The sequence below is a fragment of the Pimephales promelas genome, chromosome 8 (genome assembly GCF_988280905.1).
Source record: "Pimephales promelas chromosome 8, fPimPro1.hap1.1, whole genome shotgun sequence".
Lineage (NCBI taxonomy): Eukaryota > Metazoa > Chordata > Actinopteri > Cypriniformes > Leuciscidae > Pimephales > Pimephales promelas.
The window spans coordinates 37,326,694-37,353,891 of record NC_142776.1 but is presented as its reverse complement, the minus strand read 5'-3'; the positions used below and the strand labels follow the sequence as shown (position 1 = coordinate 37,353,891).

At 34.0% G+C, this 27,198-nt stretch overlaps 1 long non-coding RNA gene across 2 annotated transcripts in view; it reads right to left on the bottom strand.

Moving 5' to 3' along the window:
* Positions 1–27,198, bottom strand: part of LOC120493479 (uncharacterized) — a 135,418-nt gene that overhangs the window by 86,933 nt on the left and 21,287 nt on the right. Inside the window, exon 2 of one of the 2 annotated variants that reach the window (XR_016169621.1) lies at positions 7,936–8,120. The exons of the other annotated variant lie outside the window; for it this stretch is intronic. This is a non-coding gene — a long non-coding RNA (uncharacterized LOC120493479). The remainder of the gene's footprint in view (positions 1–7,935; positions 8,121–27,198) is intronic. 2 annotated transcript variants of the gene reach the window in all.

Sequence of the window (27,198 nt, the reverse complement as noted above, 5' to 3'; positions counted from 1 at the left end):
TCATTTAATGGATTTGTTCAAAAACACTGATTCATTCAGTAATTCAAGACTTTATCAGTCCTTGAATCATCATTCAATTTTTTTTAACAGCAATTGATATAATACCTCTAGTAAGACATTTTGTTTAATTGTCTATTCACAATTGTGGATGAATTATGATTTCCATTTAAAAAAAAAAAAATGTGATTCTCAATTTATCCAGAATCATACAGCTCTAATATATTTACAATATTGGTTTGGTGTCTGAATAAAAACATACCTTTATTCTGCAAGGATGCATTAAATTAATGCATTATGTTCACTTACCAGCAACATTAGTGTTAGTGTTTGATCACACCAATAGTAAAAATAAAAAATAAAAAATAAAAAATAAATAAATAAATAAATAAATAAATAAATAAATAAATAAATAAATAAATAAATAAATAAATAAATAAATAAATAAATAAATAAATAAATAAATAAATAAATATATATATATATATATATATATAAATAAATATATATATATATATATATATATATATATATATATATATATATATATATATATATATATATATATATATATATATATATACTGTATATATCATATGTGCCTGTTGGGCAATAAAACATATTTAATCCCAAATCATCCAGGGGTTGTCCAATTTATGAGATTTCGATTTTCTGTGAGGAGAGAACCGGACAAATCATTAAGTCATACAAACACAAATGGTCTCATTTCATATTCAGAGACATATATATCTCAACTCTGCAGTGTTTTCTGCTCGTCAGACATCAGGGTGTTGAAATGCACTTGTATGAGATAAAAACAATATTCAAGGTGACCTGACAACACGTCTCATCATGCGCAGCATCACTACATCCCAGCACCAGCACGCCTGGAGTGCATCTGTCACTGCGAGAAACACACACGCGGACCACACAACTACAGCATTGACATGCAGAACGCACTTAAATAACCTTGTACCAGATAACCTCGACAACTCGGCAAGCTGTGTAAAAATGGCTAATCGGCTGTGTGTGTGTGTGTGCATGGGTATCTGGCGCAGTGAATGCGATCATAGCTGAAGGAGACAGGAGGAAGTCTGCTGTAAGGAATCATTCAGTGATTAATGGTACAGTCACATTGGCAGATCACTGTGGTGACCTTCAAACGCTCGCAAATGTGTTTAGCCTCTTTTATTTCAACGCGATTCGCCTTTTCAGTTTGTCAAAATTTCAGGAGGTAAAAGGGCCAATGTGGGAAGAGAAAGTGACTTAAAAATACCCTTGACCCTTACTTGACCATGTGCACGCAGCGTTTCATGCGCAGTACACTGAAATATTCTTGCATAACCACAACCCTCATACACACTCTCTGTCTCTCTGCTGTCCTGAAACACACACACAAAGCAATGTTTAAGTCTGATACACATTATATCTTTTTGTGTATATACACTACCGGTCAAAAGTTTTAGATCGGTAAGATTTTTAATGCTTTAAAAAGAAGTCTTTTCTGCTCCTTAAGGCTGCATTTATACGGTTAAAAAAACATTAATATTGCGAAATATTTTTACAATTTAAAACGCCTGTTTTCTTTGTGAATATATATAGTAAAGTGTAATTTATTCCGGTGATCAAAGTTGAATTTTCAGCATCATTACGCCAGACTTCAGTGTCACATGATCCTGCAGAAATCACTCTAATATGATGATTTGCTGCGCAAGAAACATTTATGAATATTATCAATGTTGACTGTTTTTTACATTTTTATTTCAGGACTCTTTGATGAATAGAAAGTTCAAAAGAACAGCTTTTGTCTGAAATGGAAAGCTTTTGTAACATTAAACGCTACCCTTTAAAAAGTTGAGGGTCAGCAAGAATTTTTATTTTATTTTGGGGGGAAAAATAAGAAATCAATACTTCTATTCATCAAGGATGTGTTACATTGATCAAAAGTTACAGTAAAGACATTTATAATGTTGGAAAAGATTCTGTTTTAAATAAATAAAGTTCTTTGAACTTTCTATTCATCAAAGAAGTTTTGAAAAAAAATGTGCAAAACTGTTTTCAACATTGACAGTAATAATGAATGTTTTTTGAGCATAAAATCATCATATTAGAGTGATTTCTGAAGGATCATGTGACATTGAAGACTGGAGTAATGATGCTGAAAATGCAGCTTTTTTTCAGAGGAATGTACAGTATGTTATATATATTACATTTATTTGATTAGGATAAACCCCTTGAGATGCAACATCTCGTTTTCGAGGGGGTCCTAAATTATATATATATATATATATATATATATATATATATATGGGATATACTTTGTATATATATATATATATATATATATATATGGGATATACTTTGTATATATATATATATATATATATATATATATATATATATATATATATACTGTATATATATACTGTATATATATATATCCTATCCTATATATATATTCCAACATTCACTGAACCAAAAATACTTAGAAATACAAAATACTTAGTGCTTTCTTTTACCCATAATTCAACAATTTAGCATCTGACCAGGTCCAGACAGTAACCGAGCGAGAAAGTGAGAGAGAGAGAGAGACTGCACTACTATTTAATTTGACTTTTGTGAGCACAGGATATGAAAATTAAATCAAGACTAATGAGCAATGAACAATAAAAGAGGAAGATAAACGGTCCAGCGGCCGCCAGACAGACAAGGTTGCTGAAGTCGAATAACTTTACACCTTCATAATTCCCCCATACAAAAGCGTGCTGAGGCAATCAAATCCCAATTTTTAGGAAATGCCAAGCTTCCATCAGAATAATTTCCTCTAAAATGCTAATGAGAAGAAACAGAACAGAATCCAATGTAAAACGGCACAGAACAACAAAAGGGCTTTCTGAAAGAGACGTTATTAAAGGACTATAGTCGAGTCTGAGAAATGGCAATTTAATGCAGTCTGAAAGTATTTCCAGATGAAAACGTTGCGATTTCAAAGAAATATCGGCCTCTATCACCTCCCAACAAAAATAACTTGTGTTTATTCCACTTAAATTATAGAATTCCCAAGAAATAACATGTTTTAAGTTAAGTATATGTTGCTTTGACAAAAGATGGTGCAGACACTGGGGAATATTGTCTTTGCCCGCAGAAAAGCCTCTGAAAGACGGGAACTCGAGCACGATAAGAGAACAAGAGAAAAACACTGCGCTCTTCTAGTGTAGCCGGAGAAGATGTTTTCCAAGGTAATGCTGTTTCTCCCAGAGGAAACGAACAATAGCAGTGTTCATATTAAAAACAACTAAAATAACATGTACATGGTACGATTAGTTTTACTCTAAAACAGCTTAGTGACTTACTTTTAGCAGTTACTCCTAATAAGTAAACACCAGTAAGTATCAGTGATTAAAAAGAAGAAGAATCATACACCACATTTCAGAATAATAAAGGGATGCTGCTAAAAATGTCCACATCCAAAGCATGTGATATTACATAACAGACTCTTGTGTGAAGTGACAATTTGTATAACAATAATTTGGAAAACATATTATGGAAGCTTGTTTCCGCCACTGAATAAAAATAAACAAATAAATAATTGTGACTTTTTATCTCACAATTGCGAGATATGAAGTCAGAATTCTAATAAAGTCAGCATTGCGAGATATAAAGTAAGAATTACATGATCGCAATTCTGAGAAATAAAGTCGCAATTGCTAGAAAAAAAGACAGAATTGAGACTTTTTTCACGCAATTCTGACTTTATATCTTACAATTCGGACTTTATTTTACACAATTCTGACTTTATATCTCGCAATTGCGACTATATCTCATAATTCTGACTTTATATCTCGCAACTCTGACTTTATATCTCACAATTCTGACTTTATATCTCGCAATTCTGACTTTATATCTCGCAATTGCGACTTTATAACTCACAATTCTGACTTTATATCACGCAATTCTGACTTTATATCTCACAATTCTGACTTTATATCTCGCAATTATGACTTTATATCTCGCAACTCTGACTTTATATCTCACAATTCTGACTTTATATCTCGCAATTCTGACTTTATATCTCGCAATTGCGACTTTATAACTCACAATTCTGACTTTATATCACGCAATTCTGACTTTATATCTCACAATTCTGACTTTATATCTTGCAATTCTGACTTTATATCTCGCAATTCTGACTTTATATCTCACAATTCTGACTTTATATCTCGCAATTCTGACTTTATATCTCATAATTCTGACTTTATATCTCACAATTCTGACTTTATATCTCGCAATTCTGACTTTATATCTCGCAATTCTGACTTTATATCTCATAATTCTGACTATATCTCGCAATTCTGACTTTATATCTCGCAATTCTGACTTTATATCTCACAATTCTGACTTTATATCTCAAAATTCTGACTTTATATCTCGCAATTCTGACTTTATATCTCACAATTCTGACTTTATATCTCACAATTCTGACTTTATATCTCACAATTCTGACTTTATATCTCACAATTCTGACTTTATATCACGCAATTCTGAATTTATATCTCACAATTCTGACTTTATATCTCGCAATTCTGACTTTATATCTCACAATTCTGACTTTATATCTCACAATTCTGACTTTATATCTCACAATTCTGACTTTATATCTCACAATTCTGACTTTATATCTCGCAATTCTGAATTTATATCTCGCAATTCTGAATTTATATCTCACAATTCTGACTTTATATCACGCAATTCTGAATTTATATCTCACAATTCTGACTTTATATCTCGCAATTCTGACTTTATATCTCACAATTCTGACTTTATATCACGCAATTCTGAATTTATATCTCACAATTCTGACTTTATATCTCGCAATTCTGACTTTATATCTCACAATTCTGACTTTATATCTCGCAATTCTGACTTTATATCTCACAATTCTGACTTTATATCTCACAATTCTGACTTTATATCTCGCAATTCTGACTTTATATCTCGCAATTCTGACTTTATATCTCACAATTCTGACTTTATATCTCACAATTCTGACTTTATATCTCACAATTCTGACTTTATATCACGCAATTCTGAATTTATATCTCACAATTCTGACTTTATATCTCGCAATTCTGACTTTATATCTCACAATTCTGACTTTATATCTCACAATTCTGACTTTATATCTCACAATTCTGACTTTATATCACGCAATTCTGAATTTATATCTCACAATTCTGACTTTATATCTCGCAATTCTGACTTTATATCTCGCAATTCTGACTTTATATCTCATAATTCTGACTATATCTCGCAATTCTGACTTTATATCTCGCAATTCTGACTTTATATCTCATAATTCTGACTATATCTCGCAATTCTGACTTTATATCTCGCAATTCTGACTTTATATCTCACAATTCTGACTTTATATCTCACAATTCTGACTTTATATCTCGCAATTCTGACTTTATATCTCACAATTCTGACTTTATATCTCACAATTCTGACTTTATATCTCATAATTCTGACTTTATATCTCACAATTCTGACTTTATATCTCGCAATTCTGACTTTATATCTCACAATTCTGGCTTTATATCTCGCAATTCTGACTTTATATCTCGCAATTCTGACTTTATAGCTCGCAATTCTGACTTTATATCTCACAATTCTGACTTTATATCTCGCAATTCTGACTTTATATCTCACAATTCTGACTTTATATCTCACAATTATGACTTTATATCTCATAATTCTGACTTTATATCTCACAATTCTGACTTTATATCTCAAAATTCTGACTTTATAACTCACAATTCTGACTTTATATCACGCGATTCTGACTTTATATCTCACAATTCTGACTTTATATCTCGCAATTCTGACTTTATAACATGCAATTCTGATTTTATATCTTGCAATTCTGAATTTATATCACGCAATTGTGACTTATATGAATCAATTCTGACTTTATATCTCGCAATTATGACTTTATAACACGGATTTGCGGCTTTATATCACGCGATTCTGACTTTAAATCTCGCAATTGTGAGAACAAAAGTCAGAATTGTGAGATAAAAAGTCGCAATTACTTTTTTTATTTTTCATTCTGTGGCAGAAACAAGCTTCCATAAAATATTGATTCAGTGCAGTTTTTTTTTTTTCGTTTAGAACTTAAAAGGTCAGATACAGTTCATAATTTTAAAAGACCTAATAATTACGATGCATTCACAAAGTAAATAAGGTCACACACTCTTAAGGCTCAGTCTCAGAGGAAGACAATATCTGCGGTCGGGCTGCTGGTTATTGGATGAGTTCAATCAATGCACACCTTCCAGAGTGGTCTAAACGCTTATTGAATATTCAATTAGTCGAACAAGCTGCAATGACTACTCTGTGCAGCCTGGAGAGAACCTTGGAAAATATCTAGGCTATAGGCCAAACGAGATGGGAAGCGTCTCACATAATCATAAAAGCAAGCAGGGAATTCATATGCATGCATACACGGACAAAAAATACAAATCATTCTGGAGAATCATTTATATCATCATTATTAATGAATTAAGGTAATATAGATTTAACTGCTGCTTTTGAAACCATGTGCATTGTGAAAAGCTACAATGGGGCTAAACCCCCTTTCCACACCTCTAAAGGGAAATAATAAATAAATAAAACATTAGACCTTCTGTTGTATACACCAAGAAATCATACACTTACATTGGCCTCAAAATATTATATGACAGGAATCTTCAAGATACTGAATATGTAAATGTGGAGTTACAATGAGCTGTAATTGTTCTTTGTGACTCGTTTGAGCCGGTCCAGAGGACACAGATACTGCAGTTTAATGACAGAGTCGAGTCGAATCAGGAAGTGCTTCGTTTGGAAATGAAGATGAGATCGCTATCTGCAGACTCTCATCTCATAAAGCAGACAAATCACTGCCTCATTAATCAAATAATGAAGACGAGTCGGCTTTCAAAGCGCAACGGTCTAATCTTATTCATTTTCCATCTACCTTCCTGGACCATCAAAAACATTTCTCCGAAAATTAAATACTAATTGGAAACGCAATATGATGGTATTATGATTCTGAAACATCATAATTAATATTATAATCATTTCATGCTAATAATTTGGAATAATAAACACAAGTATAAGCGTCACTCATGTCCATCATTCAGACAAAAAAGCTAAATTGGTCTGGCGAGCACCAATTGATTACATTTCCTTACCAAATGTTGTAGGCTATATAAAATACAGGTTTCTCAATAAGAGAGCATATTATATATGCAGCGTTTTATTGCTTTTTTAAAGCCTCCACAATAACGACAAAACGTCTGCATGCAGATCTGCTGAAATGAAGATGGACGTCTAATAAATTTGCCAAACTCTCCAGCTAAACTGCTCTCAATCTTCCCTGACAATCCAAATGGTGGAAGAAAATGTTTATGGAGAACAAACTATAGACGGTGTCCTTCTTCCCCATTTCATGGCTGGCTAGTGTGACAGGTACTGACGCAGAAGTATGATTGATTGCCACTTTGTTGAACAAAGCAATTAAGTGCAATAGAGGAGAAGTTGTTTAGGAGGAGAGCGCTTGAGTTTCTTAATGACACACAAGCTTGAAAAAAGGTCTAAAAAATGCTATTAATGAAAATTGATGATACAAAAAGAGAGAGAGGGGAAAAAATAGCAAGCGATGGCATGATAAGTTTACAAAAAGTGTCACAATCAAACCGATTACAACCCATTTCATTTCCACCTAGGGAGACCAAGACGATTACAAAAGGCACAGAGTCAATCAATACAGATTCAAATATTGCGTTTCTAATATCCAATATTAACTCGATCACAGTACTGTCAGGCACCAAATTGGGTTCATTTGATTGCAATTCACTGGTAACCCTAGAGGTCACTGAATATACATCAACTGACCTTGGGAAGAAACAGTGCACAGCCAGTTTAGGTTTCGATTGCTTCAATTCCACCCCGACAGCAAGTGATGGAGTCACGTCATTAGTGTACACGGACACTCGGGGTTTCTCAATCAAGGGAAGCATCCAAACTAATGAGACGGTCAGACCCTTGAACATCCATCGGAAATACGCCCGGCACTTGATCTGACAATGCATTTAGATAGAAAAACAATGACATGATCAGGTGATATCTCACCTTTCTAAACATAATTGCATTTTTGAGATGTGTAACAGTGCCTCAGTTTTATTCAATATTATACTTTCTAATGGTCTATATATACTGTAAATGGCAGACACCTTTATCTAAACACTCTTAAAAGAAAAGGTTCTATATAGAACCTTTTCAGCGCTACGTATTTGGAACCCCTAGAAGGTTCTATATAGAACCTTTTTAAGGGTTCAACAATAAGAATCCTTTAGGGAAAAAAGGTTCTATAATCTATATGGAACCTTCTGGGTTCATTCATTATCATTTGTTTTGTCCTTTCCGGATTAAATATTTCATATTATTGACAAACAGCAAGACCCTAAAATGTATTTATGAATGCATGTGAATGATCACAAAATTATAAAATGTACATATTTATATAATTTTATGTAGTTAATCAACATCACACGAAGAGTGCCATTTCAGTTTTACTCCTCCAAAAATCAGCATGATTAAAATGTGATATTAACCCTTAAAGACCTAGACCATTTTTGGAGCACCTGCACCGCTTATTCTTTTCTTTGTTTTTCTAACCCATTTTAGCAGTCAGCATCAAGTGCCATATATGATTTTTAACAGTAGAACTTGAAGTTTCAATCTATCTCATTTAAATAATCCAATTTTACATTTAATTTGTCTTACAATGGATGAATTTACCAGATTTAAGAAAAACGGCAGCATATTTGTAGTGATTTTTTTTTTACTCAACTCAAACAAATCCTCCTGAAGTTTGGATTTTTTCCTTTAGAAAGCTGTACTTGGATATTTTACATTTCCAGATGTAATTTTGACTACATGCAACAATCCCAAAGCAAGTTATAGGTATTTATTACAACATTATTATAGGCGATTTTCAGAGAAAAGCATTGTTTCAGTGAAAACAGTGTTTTTCATACTGACAATTTGGATGTGTCCAAAAAAGTTAAGGAAATAACATAAATAGAAACATTGTAGTAGAACAATGAAGCAAAAAAAACAACTTATATATAAATAAAACTATATATATATATATATATATATATATATATGAAGAGTTCAGATGCAAAAGCCTCTAAGTGCCATTTTAAATTTTCTTCTAAAATGATCATTTTTATCAAGCTTGTATATTTAAGTTCAGTAATTTCACTTAAATGGCAATGAAGATTACCTATTAATTGTCATTTAAGTGAAATTACTGAACTTAAATATACAAGCTTGATAAAAATGATCATTTTAGACGAAAATTTCAAATGGCACTTAGAGGCTTTTGCATCTGAACTCTTCATATATACACAGTATAAACACATACATACATACATAGCCTATATGAACTACTTTGACTTTACCTCTGTTCAAATTTCCAAAGAAAGATGCTAATTGGTCGTGCAAAAGACCAAGAACTATATTTATTGGTTGAGTAGATGATAGTTTTAACCAATCTGGGGATGGGGTGGGACTAAGCATTAACAGTCATTTATGATTGGCTCAGAGGAAAAAAATGCATGGGTTCCTTTGACGAATCAATGCTGATCAAAATTTGATGATGCAATCACATTCACTACGGAGCTTCTGAATGTCCAAACGCGATTAACCCGATATCACAGAAAAGCCGCGAATCTCCTCTTTATGGGACTTTTTAAAGCATACAGATTGGGGCAGCGGTTCAAAAGTTATTTAAGATTTAAGAACAACAGTTATTTTTAGCCGCTGGCGGCTGTAAAGGTCTTTAAGGGTTAAGTTACTACAACAGTTTAATAAACAATAATTTAATTACAAAATATTGCAGAATAATGTAATATTTGAAGGAATAATATATCCTATAAAGAACCTTTGTGCCAAAAGGGTTCTTTCATGTCATTATGGAACCTTTTTTTAGCATAAAAGGTTCTTTGGAGTTGAGTAAAGAACCCTAAGCTTCATATATAGAACCCTTTTTTCTAAGTGAATTGCATTGAAGGTATACAATTTCTCATGCATTCGCTTGCGGAATCAAAGCCATGACCTTGGCGTTGACTGACTTTTTGTTATTAAATGGTAGCTTTTTTACTATAAAATATGAGTAGCTTTTAGTTTCGCAAGCTACAGATTCAAATCCACTAAAACTTTGAAGAGGTTTGTGCTGCATTTTTCCTATCACAGAGAATCTTTCATTCTGACCGGCTCCATTTATGCGAGTTGTTCTGTAAAGCGCTGTGATTTCTTATCTTTTATCTTTCAAGAGCAGTTGAGAGTTACTCAAAATGACCTATTTTTTGACAAACTTGTATTAAGTCACAGATATATCTCCTGAGATGAAAGGCAAAAATATACACAAGAGTTATGTTGGCTTTCATGAAGGTTTCATATTGATTTACTTTTCCTTTGGGATTCTACCGTCAAAAAGAGAGAGAGAGAGAGAAAAAAGTTAGTGTTAATAGACATTTACCACAGGAGCTCTCCAGTTAAAAGAGCTTAATTAAAGTCAGGTCGTCTGCTGAGACTCGCTCCAACACCGTGAACCAACACAAAAATGTCAAACACTGACATTTTTATTTAAATTTTGTGCTAAACTCTTAAAAATTGGGCATAAAAATAATAACAAGCTCTGTGACGGCAAGCTGCCTAGGTTTTATGCATAAATGTTTTACAGGGAGCTTTGCTTTATGAGCATTTGCAATGATTTTAGTACTAGTCTTACTTAGAGGGAGGAAACAAAATCACCACAGCCGTTCTCCATGAAACCAACTTCAGATAAATGAGTGCGGATTTTCTAAAGAAAACAGCAATGCATTTTGCATTTGTCATGTACAGTAGCAGAATTGTTACATTCTTATTTAGTAGAGACGCAATCAGATTTATGATTCTCTCCAGGGATGCAAAAAATCCCACATACTTGTGAGAAAATACTTCCCCCGCTGTTGAGGTTTCACTGTTATACAATAGGAGGCACTATTACACATTTTCTGATATCTGAATCACACAGGCGAAGAAGAAGCAGAAACAAGCGGTATCATATGTAAGCCAACGCATTCTCATCCTAGGGCGTCATTTAGTGACGCTTTTGACATTTCGTCTAAATCCGACGCACATGGCACCCTTTAGCGTCAATACAACACGCTTTGGTTATGGGTAGGTTTAGGTCTGGGGTAGTGTTAGGGTTAGACCACTAGGAGGCGCCTTCTGGCCCATATATATGTGCGTCTAAAGGGTACCACCAGACGAAATGTCAAAAGTGTCAGTATATGACGCCTTGGGATGAGAACGGGCTGATGTAAGCAGATGCATATGTAAAATAACACGATTATCAACATTAAACAGCATATAAATCAAAACTGCCTAATGTTACTAAATGAAATGTCGACCCAGGACGCGGTACAGGACTGTGGGGTTGATGGACTTACTCCATCTGTGTTTTGATCATCGTTCTGAAACCGATCCAGTTTCATTTTTGACAAAAACTTGATTTTCAAAATTATATTATATTCAGATATTAAAGTAGTAGTTCACTTTAAAAAAAAGTTTCGCTGATAATTTACTCACGCCCATGTCATCCAAGATGTCCATGTCATTCTTTCTTCAGTCGAAAAGAATTTAAGGTTTTTGATTAAAACATTCCAGGATTTTTCTCCATATAATGGACTTCAATGGGGTCCAAACGGTTCAAGGTCCAAATGAGAGTTTCAGTGCAGCTTCAAAGGGCTTTAAGACGATGAATAAGGGTCTTATCTAGGACCCTTTGAGTCATGACTTGAAAAAAAAAACATTATTTTGATGAACGAGTTTGAACAGGAGAGTCACGAAAGTTCATCACAGAACAGAGCGAGATGAGCATTTGTGCTTATAAAACTTAAACTGTTTTATTTATTTTTTTAAATGAGCGATCGTTTCACTTGGTAAGACCCTTATTCATCGTCTGGAATCGTTTAAAGCCCTTTGACCAGTTTGCAGTTTGCACTGAAACTCTCATTTGAACCTTGAACCGTTTGGACCCCATTGAAGTCCATTATATGGAGAAAATCCAGGAATGCTTTCATTAAAAACCTTAATTTCTTTTCGACTGAAGAAAGAAAGACATGGATATCTTGGATGACATGGGGGTGAGTAAATTATCAGCAATTTAAAAAAAAAAAAAAAGTGAACTACTCCTTTAATACGGCAAAAAAAATTCTTGGGTCCATTCAACTTTTGTAAAAACATGCTGGTGTTGGCTGGCCACTTTTTTTCAAGCTGGCAGGGAAAGAGTCAACAGATCATAAACATTCTGTGTGAATCGGCCCGTGCTTCTGATTGGACCTGTAAGCATCCGCATAACAACTTCACTGAACAGCAAAACAACATTCTCTTCACTGTGAAACTCAGGCTAGCGAAGCCTTTAGCAAAACCTCATTAAAACTTGATCCACAGACTGTGAGGTCACCAGACCAGAGAACACTAACACTGCCATCGCCTAAACACTTTTGACCTTGCATATGTGACATTGCATTTTTGGGGTTGGTGTTTTAGTGTTGGCAAGCCTGCAAAAGCAGCATCTGCCCAGTGTGTTCAATGCATTGCGATCATGAACCAGAGAAATGGGCTATCTGTAGTTCTAGAGATGTCAAATAAAAAAATCAATTGAGACACTTCCACAATACTCGTTTTATCAAAAGTTGCTTAATTCCTTGTGATGCTTTAAAGTCTAAACAAAATGAGTCCAGGATTATGCTGTATAAAAAAAAATTGTAAATAAGATTAGTCCCATGTTCAATCCAATGTCACTTGCCATTACTATTTCTTTGTAATTATTTGAAAATATTGAAAATAAACTTTTGCTATTTTTTCAGTGGATTCTCATCTTAAAGCACTCGCAATTCATGCTAGAAAACATGCATCCAAAGAAAGCCTCAAACGTGTATATTTTTCAATAAATATAAACACTTTAATTGATATTCTGATGAAAATTGTTAGTGAAACATGCATTTACTCAACACGGTAACTTTAAAGGATTAGTTCACTTTAAAAAAAAAATTACTCACCCCCATGTCATCCAAGATGTCCATGTCTTTCTTTCTTCAGTCGAAAAAAGAAATTAAGGTTTTTGATGAAAACATTCCAGGATTTTCTCCATATAATGGACTTCAATGGGGTCCAAACGGTTCAAGGTCCAAATGAGAGTTTCAGTGCAAACTGCAAACTGTTCGAGGGCTTTAAATTATTCCAGATGAAAGCAAAACGAGCGGTCATTTAAAAAATAAAAAAAAAGTTTAAGTTTTATAAGCTCAAACGCTCGCCTTGATCTGTTCTGTGATGCGCATCTTGACTCTCCTGTTCGAACTTGATAAACACTCAAGTCATTTTGATAAACAAACATTCACCAAACAAAATGAACGAATTGACTCAGAAAAAGATTAGTTCATTTTGATAAACGAGTCCGAACAGGAGAGTCACAAACGCGCATCACAGAACAGAGCAAGACGAGCATTTGAGCTTATAAAACTTAAACTTTGTTTTTAATTTTTAAAATGAGCGATCGTTTCGCTTGATAAGACTCTTATTCATCGTCTGGAATCATTTAAAGCCCTCGAACAGTTTGCAGTTTGCACTGAAAGTGTCTTTTGGAGCTTGAACCGTTTGGACCCCATTGAAGTCCATTATATGGAGAAAATCCTGGAATGTTTTCATCAAAAACGTGAATTTCTTTTCCACTGAAGAAAAAAAGACATGGACATCTTGGATGACATGGGGGTGAGTAAATTATCAGCAAAAGTTTTTTTTAAAAGTGACCTACTCCTTTAAGCAAAATAACAAGCAGAGAAAATACCAACACATATCATACGTCACATTTTACTTTGAAAAAATCATATCAGATGCGTCTCTTCGCCTGCGCTTGACAGTCCACAGCATGAAACCCTCAATATCCTCCCTAAAAGAATAATTATCTTCTTGCTTCCTTTTTCTGTTCAACTTACAAGAGCGTTTCTGTATTAGCGCTCTTTAAAAGTTGGGGTTTAAAGTTAATAAGCTGAACAGATTTCTCATTTACCCCTGTCTACCATCTCCTCAATACTGCCGAGAGAAGCGGCTCTCCGGCGCGCAATAAGGGAAGCAGTTAAATTTAGCAATTATCCTTCTCTGGTTATATTGCACGAAGGGAGAGAGCCGAGAAAATGAGAGTCTTTTTGTAGCCTCATTGGCTGGATAACCCCGCACGCCCCTTTTCGCCCTCCACGCTCACCCTTCCCCAGGGACATTGTTGTCACTTCACTTTAGCAGTAACGGTCAGTAAGGCTGGCAGTGGTAATAGCTTTTGATCCAGACAAACCCGTGGCTAAATGAGCTCAGAGGAACTGCCTCCTTGCAGGGGCGATTCCTGGACATTAGTGACTTTCAGGACAAACATCTGCCTTCATGCAACATGAGGGACTTTATTTCAGAAACTCTCCTTTGCCACAACTAGAAGGTCACATTGCTTTTAAATCACGCTTTGGTTATTATGCTTTGAAAGGTTCTTAATTTTGTTTTGGAGTCTCCTACAAATATGCATCCAAGGTCAAAAAACACTTCTTTTCTCATAAGAAACATCGCAGCATCACCTGCATTTCTCAGTGTCTGAAAATATTTCATCTGAAGATGAAGGGAGCCAGCTCTGCTCCGATTGGTCGGATGGTTCAGTCTGTTGTGATTGGTCGAGTCAAAAAGCAAACAGCCATTATCTGAATTTCAGCTCTGGATCTTCCTCAGCACTGACTGACTCACAAGCTTATGAATAGTAACGATGGCATCAGTTTTACATTAAACAGCATCTTCTTGACATGAACTACACGAGTAAAAGTAGAAGTAACACAATGACAACCATACTTAAGTAAAAAGTTAAAAAAAATACCTGATTTTAAATGTACTTTAAGTATTAAAAGAAAAAGTGCTGGCATAACAATTTATTCTCTTAAATGATTATTTTTTTCTAATGATTAATAAAACATTTAATTCTAACTCGTTCCACCTTATACTTCTATAATGATGTTCAATAATTATGGAAAAAAATTGTTGTCACCATTTCTGAAACAAGCTTCCAATTAGGCAATATTATCCTTACTATATATTAATAACTATGTTTGGCAGTAAACGCGATTAATTTATGGTGTAATTCTGAACCTCTTGGCTTGCCATAATCCTAACCAAACGTATATTACACACAGTGCGTTTCCTATGCACATAAAAAAAATTTTTTTGCGTATAAATTGCACGATAAACACACTGCGTGCGAGACGCATTTAGTTGATGTATCCATGGCAACCAAACGTCACTGGTGAGACAAAAACGTGCAACGAACGGACGGTCAGATTACGTTTTGGCAGGGAAAAACTGATCAGAAAATGTAATGAAAAAGTAACAGAAGTTGTAGAAATGTAGTGGAGTAGAAAGTAGAATAATTGCTGCAAAATGTAACGAAGTAAAAGTAAAAAGTATGCACTATTTATTCCACTTAAAGGATTAGTTCACTTTTGAAAAAAACTTTTGCTGATAATTTACTCACCCCCATGTCATCCAAGATGTCCATGTCTTTCTTTCCTCAGTCGAAAAGAAATTTAGGTTTTTGATGAAAACATTCCAGGATTTTTCTCCATATAATGGACTTCAATGGGAACCGGATGGTTCACGGTCCAAAAGACAGTTAATAACAGTTTCAGATGCAGCTTCAAATGTCTTTAAACGACACCAGACGATGAATAAGGGTCTTATCATGCGAAACGATCGGTTATTTCAAAACTTATTCCAAAAATTTAACTTTTCTAAGGACAAATGCTAGCCTTTCTCTATTCTGTGAGGCGCGTTTGCAACGTCACGTAATACGTAATTACGTTCAAAAGGTCACGGGCGACGTAGCCGAAAGTACAGAGTCAGTGTTTACAAGTTGAACGCATAGGTTGAACGTGCAAACTAGCTCAAACACTGTTTACAAAAAAAGGAATTAAAAGGAAAAACAACGATGTCGGACGATTTTGATTCTGTACTTCTAGCTACGTCGCCCGTGACCTTTTGAACGTAATTACGTATTACGTGACGTTACAAACGCGCCTCAGAGAATATAGCAAGGCTAGCATTTGTCCTTATAAAAGTTAAGCTTTGAAATAACCGATCGTTTCGCATGATAAGACCCTTATTCATCGTCTGGTGTCGTTTAAAGACATTTGAAGCTGCATCTGAAACTGTTATTAACCGTCTTTTGGACCGTGAACCATCCGGTTCCCATTGAAGTCCATTATATGGAGAAAAATCCTGGAATGTTTTCATCAAAAACCTTAATTTCTTTTCGACTGAGGAAAGAAAGACATGGACATCTTGGATGACATGGGGGTGAGTAAATTATCAGCAAAAGTTTTTTCAAAAGTGAACTAATCCTTTAAGTAAAGTAAATATACATGAAAAATGTACTTAAGTGAAGTAACAAAGTATTTGTACTTCGTTACATTCACAGCAACCAATGAAGACTGTACACAAATGCTGGGTTGTTTCAAGCCAACTAAGGGCCAAATATGTATATAAAGAACTGGAAGCATTCAGAGGGATTTAAGCTGAAATACTCAGGCAATGGAAGTGCATAGTGTCCGTTAACTTATACATGTAGAACAGATCCAAACCCCAAGAGTTTGGGCCCCATCCACCTCCATACGCTTTCATCTGTCTGTCTGTCATCTCCATCTCTCTGGAGGATCGCTGGTGTTTGCGCTCAAAGTGATCCCTGAAGCGCTGTTGTGCTAATTAATCGTGTCAGAGCTGCAAACACTCAACACCGAGACCTAAAGCAGCACCTCCTACAATGAAGAGACGCACGCTAACCCCCACAGCGGAGGGAGTCTCCGGCAGCTTCAGGGGGTTTTACAGTCAAAACAAAGTTATTGTTGTGTCTCTGCCTGAAATGCAACTCTCTTTATGCTTTGATAAATAGAAATCATTTTTGCTTATTTTAGTTTGATTTATGCTTAAACAAGTACAAACTGTGGAATAAGAAAAAATGAAAACCTCTTAAGCAATTTTGGATCCTCAGAAAATTCATTAGGTTTGAAGGATGTTTCGATATTTTTACTTTTACAGGCAAATATACCAATTAAGAAAAATGCACCAAAAACAGATGTTCGTCTGTTCGTCTACTGTGTTGATCACAGTTACATTTAAAAAGAGAAAATCATTTAAAGGGATACTCCACCCAAAAAACGAAAACTCTGTCATCGTTTACTCACCCTAAAGTTGCTCCAACCCTATATGAGTTTCTTTCTTCTGATGAACACAAAGGAAAATATTTTAAAGAATGTTGGTAATCAAACAGGTGACGGTAGCCATTGACGCCCATGGCATTTATTTTCCTACTATGGAAGTCAATGGACAAAAGGTTCATTTTTGGGTGAACTGTCCCTCTAATGGACATTTCTATTTGTGTTGCCACTTTAATTTCACCAATGAGTCTGAAAAAAAGAAAAGAAAAGAAAAAACAGACACAGGAATACTTTTAATTTTAAAATATTTTTGGAATTGTAATGATGTTTTATAGCCTTCACTCCTGTAGCCCTCAAACTATATTCACTTTAGCCCTTAATCCAGTAATTTTGGACGAATGTGGGCACATAGGACTCAGGTGTGATAATAATTTTTATTTATTATAAATGTTACATCACTGTCTTTGATAAAGTTTTGTCTATCCATTTATGGTGTTTTTTTTTTTTATATATATATATTTACTTCAAAAAGTACCATATTTTCTATGTAAATTATGGTTGTTTTAATGTTAAAATAAAATTCCAATAAGTTTTTAGAGCTAAAACCTAAAGATGAAGTGACTGTGCCGTCACCTTGTGTCTTACTTTGGCTTATTTTAGAATGCTCTAAATTACAGTTTTTCACATTCATTTCTATGGGTGCCCATTTTTGGGCATAAATAAAAGATTAAGATTTCAACCAAATAACATTGTAGAATTGAGTCAAAAAATTGTGTGTTCAGGAGGCAAACTTAGGAAAAGTAGCCAAGTCTTGTACCGCTCTGATCAAGGGAAGTATTTTTAAAAATAAATCTAAACAAATTAGGGTTAAAAAACATAAAAAAATGTTTAAACATTCCAAACATTTGACCAGCAGAGTATATATATATAATTATATATTACATATAAAATTTATTATAAATATTAATGAATACCAGTATTATTTGTTATATATATATATATATATATATATATATATATATATAATATATATATATATATATATAATATATATATATATATATAATATATATATATATATATATATATATATATATATAATATATATATATATATATATATATATAATATATATATATATATATATATATATATAATATATATATATATATATATATATATATATATATATATATATATATATATATATATATAGAAAAAATCTAAACATTACATTTATAAACTAACATTATTTACTAGCATAAAAATTTATATTTTATAAAGTGGCCATTTATTTATTTATTTTTTTATATTCTGAGATGACGTGCAGCTTTGACGCTTTGAATTTGCTTCCATGTAACACCCAATCCTGGTCATCAGCCCATCTTCTGCAGTTAGCCAAGATGTGGCCACTAAACACACTCTGAGCGAGATTCAAAAATCATGCCCCATTTGCACCCTTGGGCATCCAAGGAGATATTGATTGGCTTTGCTGTCATCACGCAACATCAGAGGAACAGAATGTCATATTTGTGCTATGTATATATATATATATACTGTATATATGCGCTGATGAAACCTTACTCTGCACTGGAATGGTGTATGAGCTTGGCATGTTTGTTCTTGCAGAACTCAAGAAACGCAAATACAAGCCTTGTTGCTTTTCCTGCGATTCAAGGAAAAGACGGGAAACATGCTGTTGCATTTATCCTGCTAATGAGAGAATGTCTCATTTGCTCATGGCACCGCTGAGGGCACAAGATACAACACTGCGCCCTGATCCATAATAAGCCAGCAAAAGTCAGAGAATGAGAACTTCAAGCTTTTCTCCAATTAGGATGTGTTTGCCTGGATAATATAACGCTTCATGACATTCGCCTGCCCTTGGCATTTACGGCACTGTACGCTGGTTCAGAGATACATGTTGAAAATTATGAGGATCTAGCCAATGTTGAGAGAAAAGCCCATGGGGGTTGGCTCATTGGTGCACAAGGCCTTGCGGAGGTTCAGAGGCGAAAGCCTCTACTCCCATTGGACTTAAATGGTTATTTTGAAGATTGCACATGACATATCTTGGGATATTTTAGGAAAATGCAATACAACAACTGAAGCAAATGTTCAAAATTGTGAAAAAAAAAACCATGTTGCCCAATTCTAAATCGCCTGCAGCCCAAATTAAGATTTGATTCTGAGCAGAAAGTTATTCTCTCAGCTAAAGGCTCACTCATAAACTTAGTGGAAACCGTTTGACGTATGTGCATGCGTTCAGAGAGTGAACTGGAATCTCCTAATTACTTCCACCACTTCTCAAGTTCACATTTCACTCTGTCAACATCATTAAAGCTGCTTGATGCAAACTGATGTGGCACTGGTAACCATGTCAAAGACTTGTGCACTGACGGATGAGCGTTAATTAAATCTTGCATTATGCAAATAATCAGAAAGCAATTAATAAAGCTAGCTACACATCAAGTCATAATGAGCATGTAGGAAACAGTTTGTTATTTGTTAAAATTACACTCACCTCTATCTCTTGTGTCATATGTCAGATCCCATTGAATCCAGTTTGGAGTTTTGTGGCTTATACTGTAGTCCATGTTTGTTAGCACTAATGCTAACAGCTGATATACTTTAAAAAAGAAGACAAAATGGCCCATTTGTCACCAACTATCAAGTGGTTTTGCTGAACTGTGACACTAAAGAGCCTTTGAGGTGTCCTATTCTAACTTCCTTTTTCGCTAGACTGTCAACACCAATGAAGTTTTGTCAGACTGCCTCTGCTGGTAGATTCTGCAATTGCACCAGTGTTGCCTACTATTTCCACAAGGAAATAACTTTTAAATATGTGATTTTGGTGATCAAAGATGAGTTTTAAAGGATGCAATTATTGACCCCCCAAAAAATTAAAAAAATAAAATAAATAAATAAAATACGGTGTCAATTACAGTAATTTTACCCTGAATGTCAGTAAGTCTTTGATTACGGTTGAACGATCACTCATTATAAGATGCAGACAGTGTTTATCTGAGTAAAGTCACTCAGTAAACACTGTAGGCTGCTGCCACCCACATTTATAATTGCAATATGAATATGCAGTAATTAAATAGCCAGCGCTGTTCAATGCTATCTCGCCAAAATGTTGTTGACAACGGCCTCAGATAACGGCAAACAACAAAAGACATTTGACCTCATCTGACTGACCGAGCCGAAAAGAGTTCAGCGTCATGCAGGAATTAAAAAAAGGTCACGTTTCAACATATCAGGTGTTCCTTTCGATTAACATACAAATATGCGATAAATAAACTGGGTAAACTGTGCAGAACATTAGCATAGAGATTAATTAAGCATAGAGAGGATGTGTCAGCAAGCGTGTGTGACTGATTCTGAAAATCTCTCAATATTATCTGCTAATTAATCAGTAATGGAGTCTGAAGTGTGACATAGCGGTCAATCCTTTTGTATTGCTTTTCTTTTGAGGCTTTGCATTCTTGGTAGACTAACTATGCTTTGCACACACACCCACACAAAAACAATCTAGCATAATAATACAATTACAAGATGCATTAAAATTGTTAAAATGCAATCAATTCAATTATTACTAAATTACAATAAAAAACCTGTAAAAATGATGCTGTGGTTGCCAGCATCATACCGTAACTGTTACTGTTTTTGTGTTAGAGCATACACTGTAAAAATAATAATAATCCAGTAAAAAAATGGTAAACTACTGGCAGCTGTGGTTTCCAGTGTCATACCGTAAAAATACGGTGTGTTACTGTTTTTGAAATTAACAGGTAAATACAGTATTGTCAGCTACAGTATAAAACTTTAATTTAACAGCTATATGCTCTAACACAAAAACAGTAACACACCGCATAGTTACGGTATGATGCTGGCAACCACAGCTGCCAGTAGTTTACCGTTTTTTACTGGATTATTTTTTACAGTGTATAGCTTAAATTAAAGTTTTATACTGTAGCTGACAATACGGTATTTAGCTGTTAATTTTAAAAACAGTAACACACAGCATAGTTACGGTATGATGCTGGCAACCACAGCTGCCAGTAGTTTACCGTTTTTTACTGGATTATTTTTTACAGTGTATAGCTTAAATTAAAGTTTTATACTGTAGCTGACAATACGGTATTTAGCCGTTAATTTTAAAAACAGTAACACACAGCATAGTTACGGTATGATGCTGGCAACCACAGCAGCAAGTAGTTTACCATTTTTTACTGGATTATTTTTTACAGTGTATAGCTTAAATTAAAGATTTATACTTTAGCTGACAATACGGTATTTAGCTGTTAATTTTAAAAACAGTAACACACCGTATTTTTACGGTATGATGCTGGCAACCACAGTTTTTTTTACTGGATTATTTTTTACAGTGTATAGCTTAAATTAAAGATTTATACTTTAGCTGACAATACGGTATTTAGCTGTTAATTTTAAAAACAGTAACACACCGTATTTTTACGGTATGATGCTGGCAACCACAGTTTTTTTTACTGGATTATTTTTTACAGTGTATAGCTTAAATTAAAGTTTTATACTGTAGCTGACAATACGGTATTTAGCTGTTAATTTTAAAAACAGTAACACACCGCATAGTTACGGTATGATGCTGGCAACCACACCTGCCAGTAGTTTACCGTTTTTTACTGGATTATTTTTTTACAGTGTATAGCTTAAATTAAAGTTTTATACTGTAGCTGACAATACGGTATTTAGCTGTTAATTTTAAAAACAGTAACACACCGTATTTTTACGGTATGATGCTGGCAACCACAGTTTTTTTTACATGATTGTTTTTTGCAGTGTACAATACAGATCCTGGTTAGTTTGCATTTGAATGTTTTTCATAATAAAATTTAGTAACATTTTATGTCAGTGTTTTGTAAATAACTATAATATGGAAGCTCAGAATCATGCAAATAAACACTTTTTTTTCATTTTCATTTTTTGACCTATTTCAATAAATTTGCTTCCTGCTGTTGTTTCTGTATGGCATTTTCTCTGTCATCAACAGATGGCATGAGCAATGACAACATACCCGGAGGGCAGGGAAAGCCTCGGCGTGTCTTTTTTTTAGACTTTCGATTTACAGTTTTAATAAAACCACCATATTTCTTTCAAGCTCTTGTATTTATAGAGTGCTGAATTATGCCAGCAAACATTACCCCGGTGAGACTGGAGTTATGGGAACATCACCCACATCACACATGATGGATCTGTCCTCTGAAATATGGCCCGAGGGCCCGTCCGGATGCGGCCTCACAATGTGGATTAACTATCTGTCGGCGCGCGAGAGAGGAAGATCGAGAGTTGCGAGGCAGAGTCGAAGAGAAACATTTCATATTCCTCTATCAGTAAGCGGGTATTTCTGGCCAGCAACAAATCTTCAATCAAAACAAAAGCATGTCGCAGGTCTTCAAAAACATTCACCTCTGTGTCAAACACGACTCCTGCTAGTCTGAACCTTCGACTCAAACCCAGCAGAAGAGAAAATCCTTCCCAGATTCAAATTCAGGTCAGGGCTTACAGTAAAATATGAAATATGACTGCAGAAGAAATGAAGAAAGAACAAACCCTGTTTTTCAAAAGGCAACATGATATGCAATAATAATAAATCTTTTGGAAAACAATGTTTTTTTCTTATTGCAAATTTTACTTGCCATGCATTTCGCATGTTTCTGAAGCCAGCACATGCATTATGTGGAATGAATCTTCTTCAGCACTGACAATCAAAATCTAATGTGATGTCACATATAATGCATTAATATACAGTACATGGTAAAATGTCAACCATTTGAGATGGTATTGGACATGTATCATGTATCAACAGTAACATCTGAGTCAAATTCACTCGTCTATGCAGTTGTCAACAATTAATATTTGTGAAAAAGCTTATTTTTAATCCCGTGTCACTGGATTAACAGCTTTTGACATTCATGGCACTAGAGAGATATGATGATATGCAGTACTATAAGGCTTAACTAACATATATATATATATATATATATATATATATATATATATATATATATATATATATATATTAGGGCTGTGCAAAAATTAATTGCGATTAATCGCATCCAAAATAAAAGTCTGTGTTTACATAATATATTTGTGTGTGCTGTATATAATTATTTTGTATATATAAATACCCATGCATGCATGTATATATTTAAGAATTATTTGCGCCTAAATTCTATATATATATATATATATATATATATATATATATACATAATCTATATTATATAAATATAAATATTTAATATATGAATAACACATTTTCTTCAATATATACATGCATGTGTGTGCATTTATATATACAAAATAATTATATACAGCACACACAAATATATTATGTAAACACAGACTTTTATTTTGGATGCGATTAATCGCAATTAATTTTTGCACAGCCCTAATATATATATATATATATATATATATATATATATATATAAATAACATAGTGTATGTATACATTTCTAAGTGCTACAGATTGCTCATATCATTACAGTAAGAAACCCTATAGCAACCTCACTGCAACATGCTAAAAATTGTGCTGTTATTATGTGTGTGCAGTTATTTACTGTAAAGAGAAATAGCTGTATAATACTGGGTGATTTAAAGTAAATAACGGTAGAAATTACAGAAAAATCAATGTTGATGGGAGAAATTCCTACACATTGCCCCTTTAAGCGGACAGTCTAGTCCTAATACTTTAATGACTGCTAATTGTGTTACTCATAGTTGGTAGAAACGGCATGGTAATGTTTCGATTAGCATCGAAATAAATAATTTACTTTGCACGTCCAATATTTAAATATACACACTTCATAGAGATCTAGCCTACTTTCTATTTGAGTTTGCATTTTGGGACATGACATGTTTTTGAGAGGGTAACATTTGTATTCTGTCCTTTGTTTCGCCTCTTTATCCATTTTCCTCGCATGCAACGAGCCATGTCAGTCACTACTTGAAATATGAGAGTTCATCCTCCACACAGATTAAATGTCATCAGCACATTCACAACTCGCAAATCCCTCCTTCCATCTCGAGCGGGTGAGTGGCAGAACGGGCACCTCCTCTCTGATTAAAGTGCATGTGGAAGTGTGTTTATGTTCCTACATTGGAGTCTCATTACAATGCATTCATTCGCTGGTCAAAATAACCTCTTCTAGCCCCTTAATCCGACGTGTAGCTAATGAGGGCCATGCTGGCCTCTTATCACAGCGACAACAAGTCACCGAGATACCTATTTCCACTAATACACCACCTCTCCAAATGATTGAAAAATTATAATCGCCAGTGCCTGGTGTTTGCTTCCTCAAGGTTCATTTCAGATGCTTGGTCAAGTGTAAAATGAAAGATAAGGGGAGAGAGAGAGGGATGCATAAGTGGTGGCAGTTCGTAAACAAGAAAGTAAATGACTATCCAAGAACATGCTTGCTGTCCACCCCATCATCACCAGCCCAAATGAAATTTGCATTGCAGGCTCGCTATATAGGGATATTTGAATTCAGTTTATTATAATGAGTGCATGCATGTTACTATTTGGATGCTTTTTGAAAATGTGTCTGAATAAAACTGGCAACAGCGAATGTTATGCACTGCACATTGATAAATAGGATAGGCCTAGGCTTACCAATAAAAATGCATGTTTATTTTTGATGGACGTAAACTGTAGCGACATATTATTCTTTTTTTGACATGAATGAAAACGAGACAGCGAGGAATATAAGTACAGTGTGTTTTATGGATTGTGCTGTTGTTTAACAACATACTTTCAAAAGGAAAAGAAAAAAAAACGCCATAAAACTGTTTTGTAAATTGCATGCAATCTAGCAGCTTTATAATGTGCTTACCGTTTCAAAGATTGAGTACATCTAATGAATGACTGAATAAAATTCAACCTGACTAAGATCTCTTCCTAAATGATGATTCAGCTCACACTGGTGATTAAATTAAATCAGTTTTTCTGCATCCAAAAAAAATCACATTACTTCCCTATTATACAGTAGGCAAAAAAAGAACAAAAATGTAATAAAAGTAGTGTGTCTGAATTCTATGGCAAGCTGTTTTAACCTTTATACATTTCCAGGATATCAACAATTACATTTTTTGATATCAATAATTTAATTCTTGATATCAACAATGTAATTCTTGATATAAACAATTGTATTTTCACTAGTGAAATGTCACCATAGACTGCCATTGAAAACCAATTGTTGATATCAAGATTTGATTTCTTACTAGTTTAAATTCCAATTTCACATATCAGAAATACAATTATTACTAGTAAAAACCTTTATTTTTGATATCAAGATTTCAATTGTTAGTTGAAATGTATATTCTTGATATCTACAATTGAATTGCTACTAGTAACAATGATAATTTTTGATATCAATAATTCAATTTTTACTAGTGACAATGTTCATTTCTGATATCATGAATGTGATTAGATATCTGAAATAATATTGATATCAGAAATACATTTTCAGATATCAAAAATTACTATTTTTATTAGTACCAATTGAATGGTTGATATCAAGAATAGACATTTCAACTAGTGACGATTTAATTATTGATCAGGAATTCACATTTTTAACAATGTAATTATTGATATCGAAAATGATATTTCTACTAGTAAAAAACAAATTCTTGATATCAACAATTGATTTTAAATGGCAGCCTATGGTGACATTTCACTAGCGAAAATACAATTAAATTGTTGATATCACGAATTGAATTGTTGATATCAACAATTACATTTTTTTGATATCAAGAATTGATTTGTTGATATCAAGAATTAATATCCTGGAAATGAATAAAAGCTAAAATGGCTTGCCATAGAATTCACAGCAAAAAAGTACCCGAATGACCTACTACTACAAACTCTGAAGTGTGCATATGATGGACACTTTACCATCCCATGAAACCACGGGAGAGGATTTTTAAATAGCGGTAAAGAGACAAAACTGCTGTTTTTATGTAACATGATAAAGACAGCATTGCAAATGTAGTACAGATTAGATTCATATATAGAACATACTTTTTTAGCGGTGGCGATACCAACCCGATCTCACGTGAATTCGTACGAATTTTACGAGGTGGCTAATTCGTAACAATTCATACGACCTCACTCGTACGAATTAGTACGATTTGTGCAAAAACGTACATATTTTACGAATTGGCCAATTCGTATGAATTCGTACGAATAACCTACCCCTGACCCCGCCCGTAAACCTACCCATCACGTGGGTTTGGACAAATAGTACGAATTAGTACGAGTGAGGTCGTATGAATTAGTACGAATTAGTCACTTTTTAATCATTCGTACGAATTCGTACGAATTGGTCGTGAGATAGGGTAGGCAATACTCATAATGGGACGCAGGCCGTGTTTGAGCGCAGATCATTGCGCCAGTAGGTGGCGACACTGACTCTATGAGTGATTCGTTCAAGAACAATTCCTTCAAGGAACAAGACTGATTCAATTAGAGACTGATATTTTCACGGCCGTTTTGATTCACATTTTGTATTTATATGTTAGGATTCACATACCTCGTATTTTTTGCACATTTCGTTATGTAAAATGTTCAAGTTATGTAAATCACTGAAGTATTTTTTCTTCAGAATTATAATATCGGTTCTAAAGCATTGCTCAGCTCCTTTGGCCCATACTAAAAAGTTTAATTTGAAAATAACAGAGACATTATTATTGTGAGAAAATTGGTTTTGCTCCTCTCTCCTTCATTCTGGACTATCTCACGGGAACCGCGTATATCTTTCTTCCCTTGTTTTCATTTGCAATTAATTTACTGAATTTATTTTCATCTCAGGGTCTTATA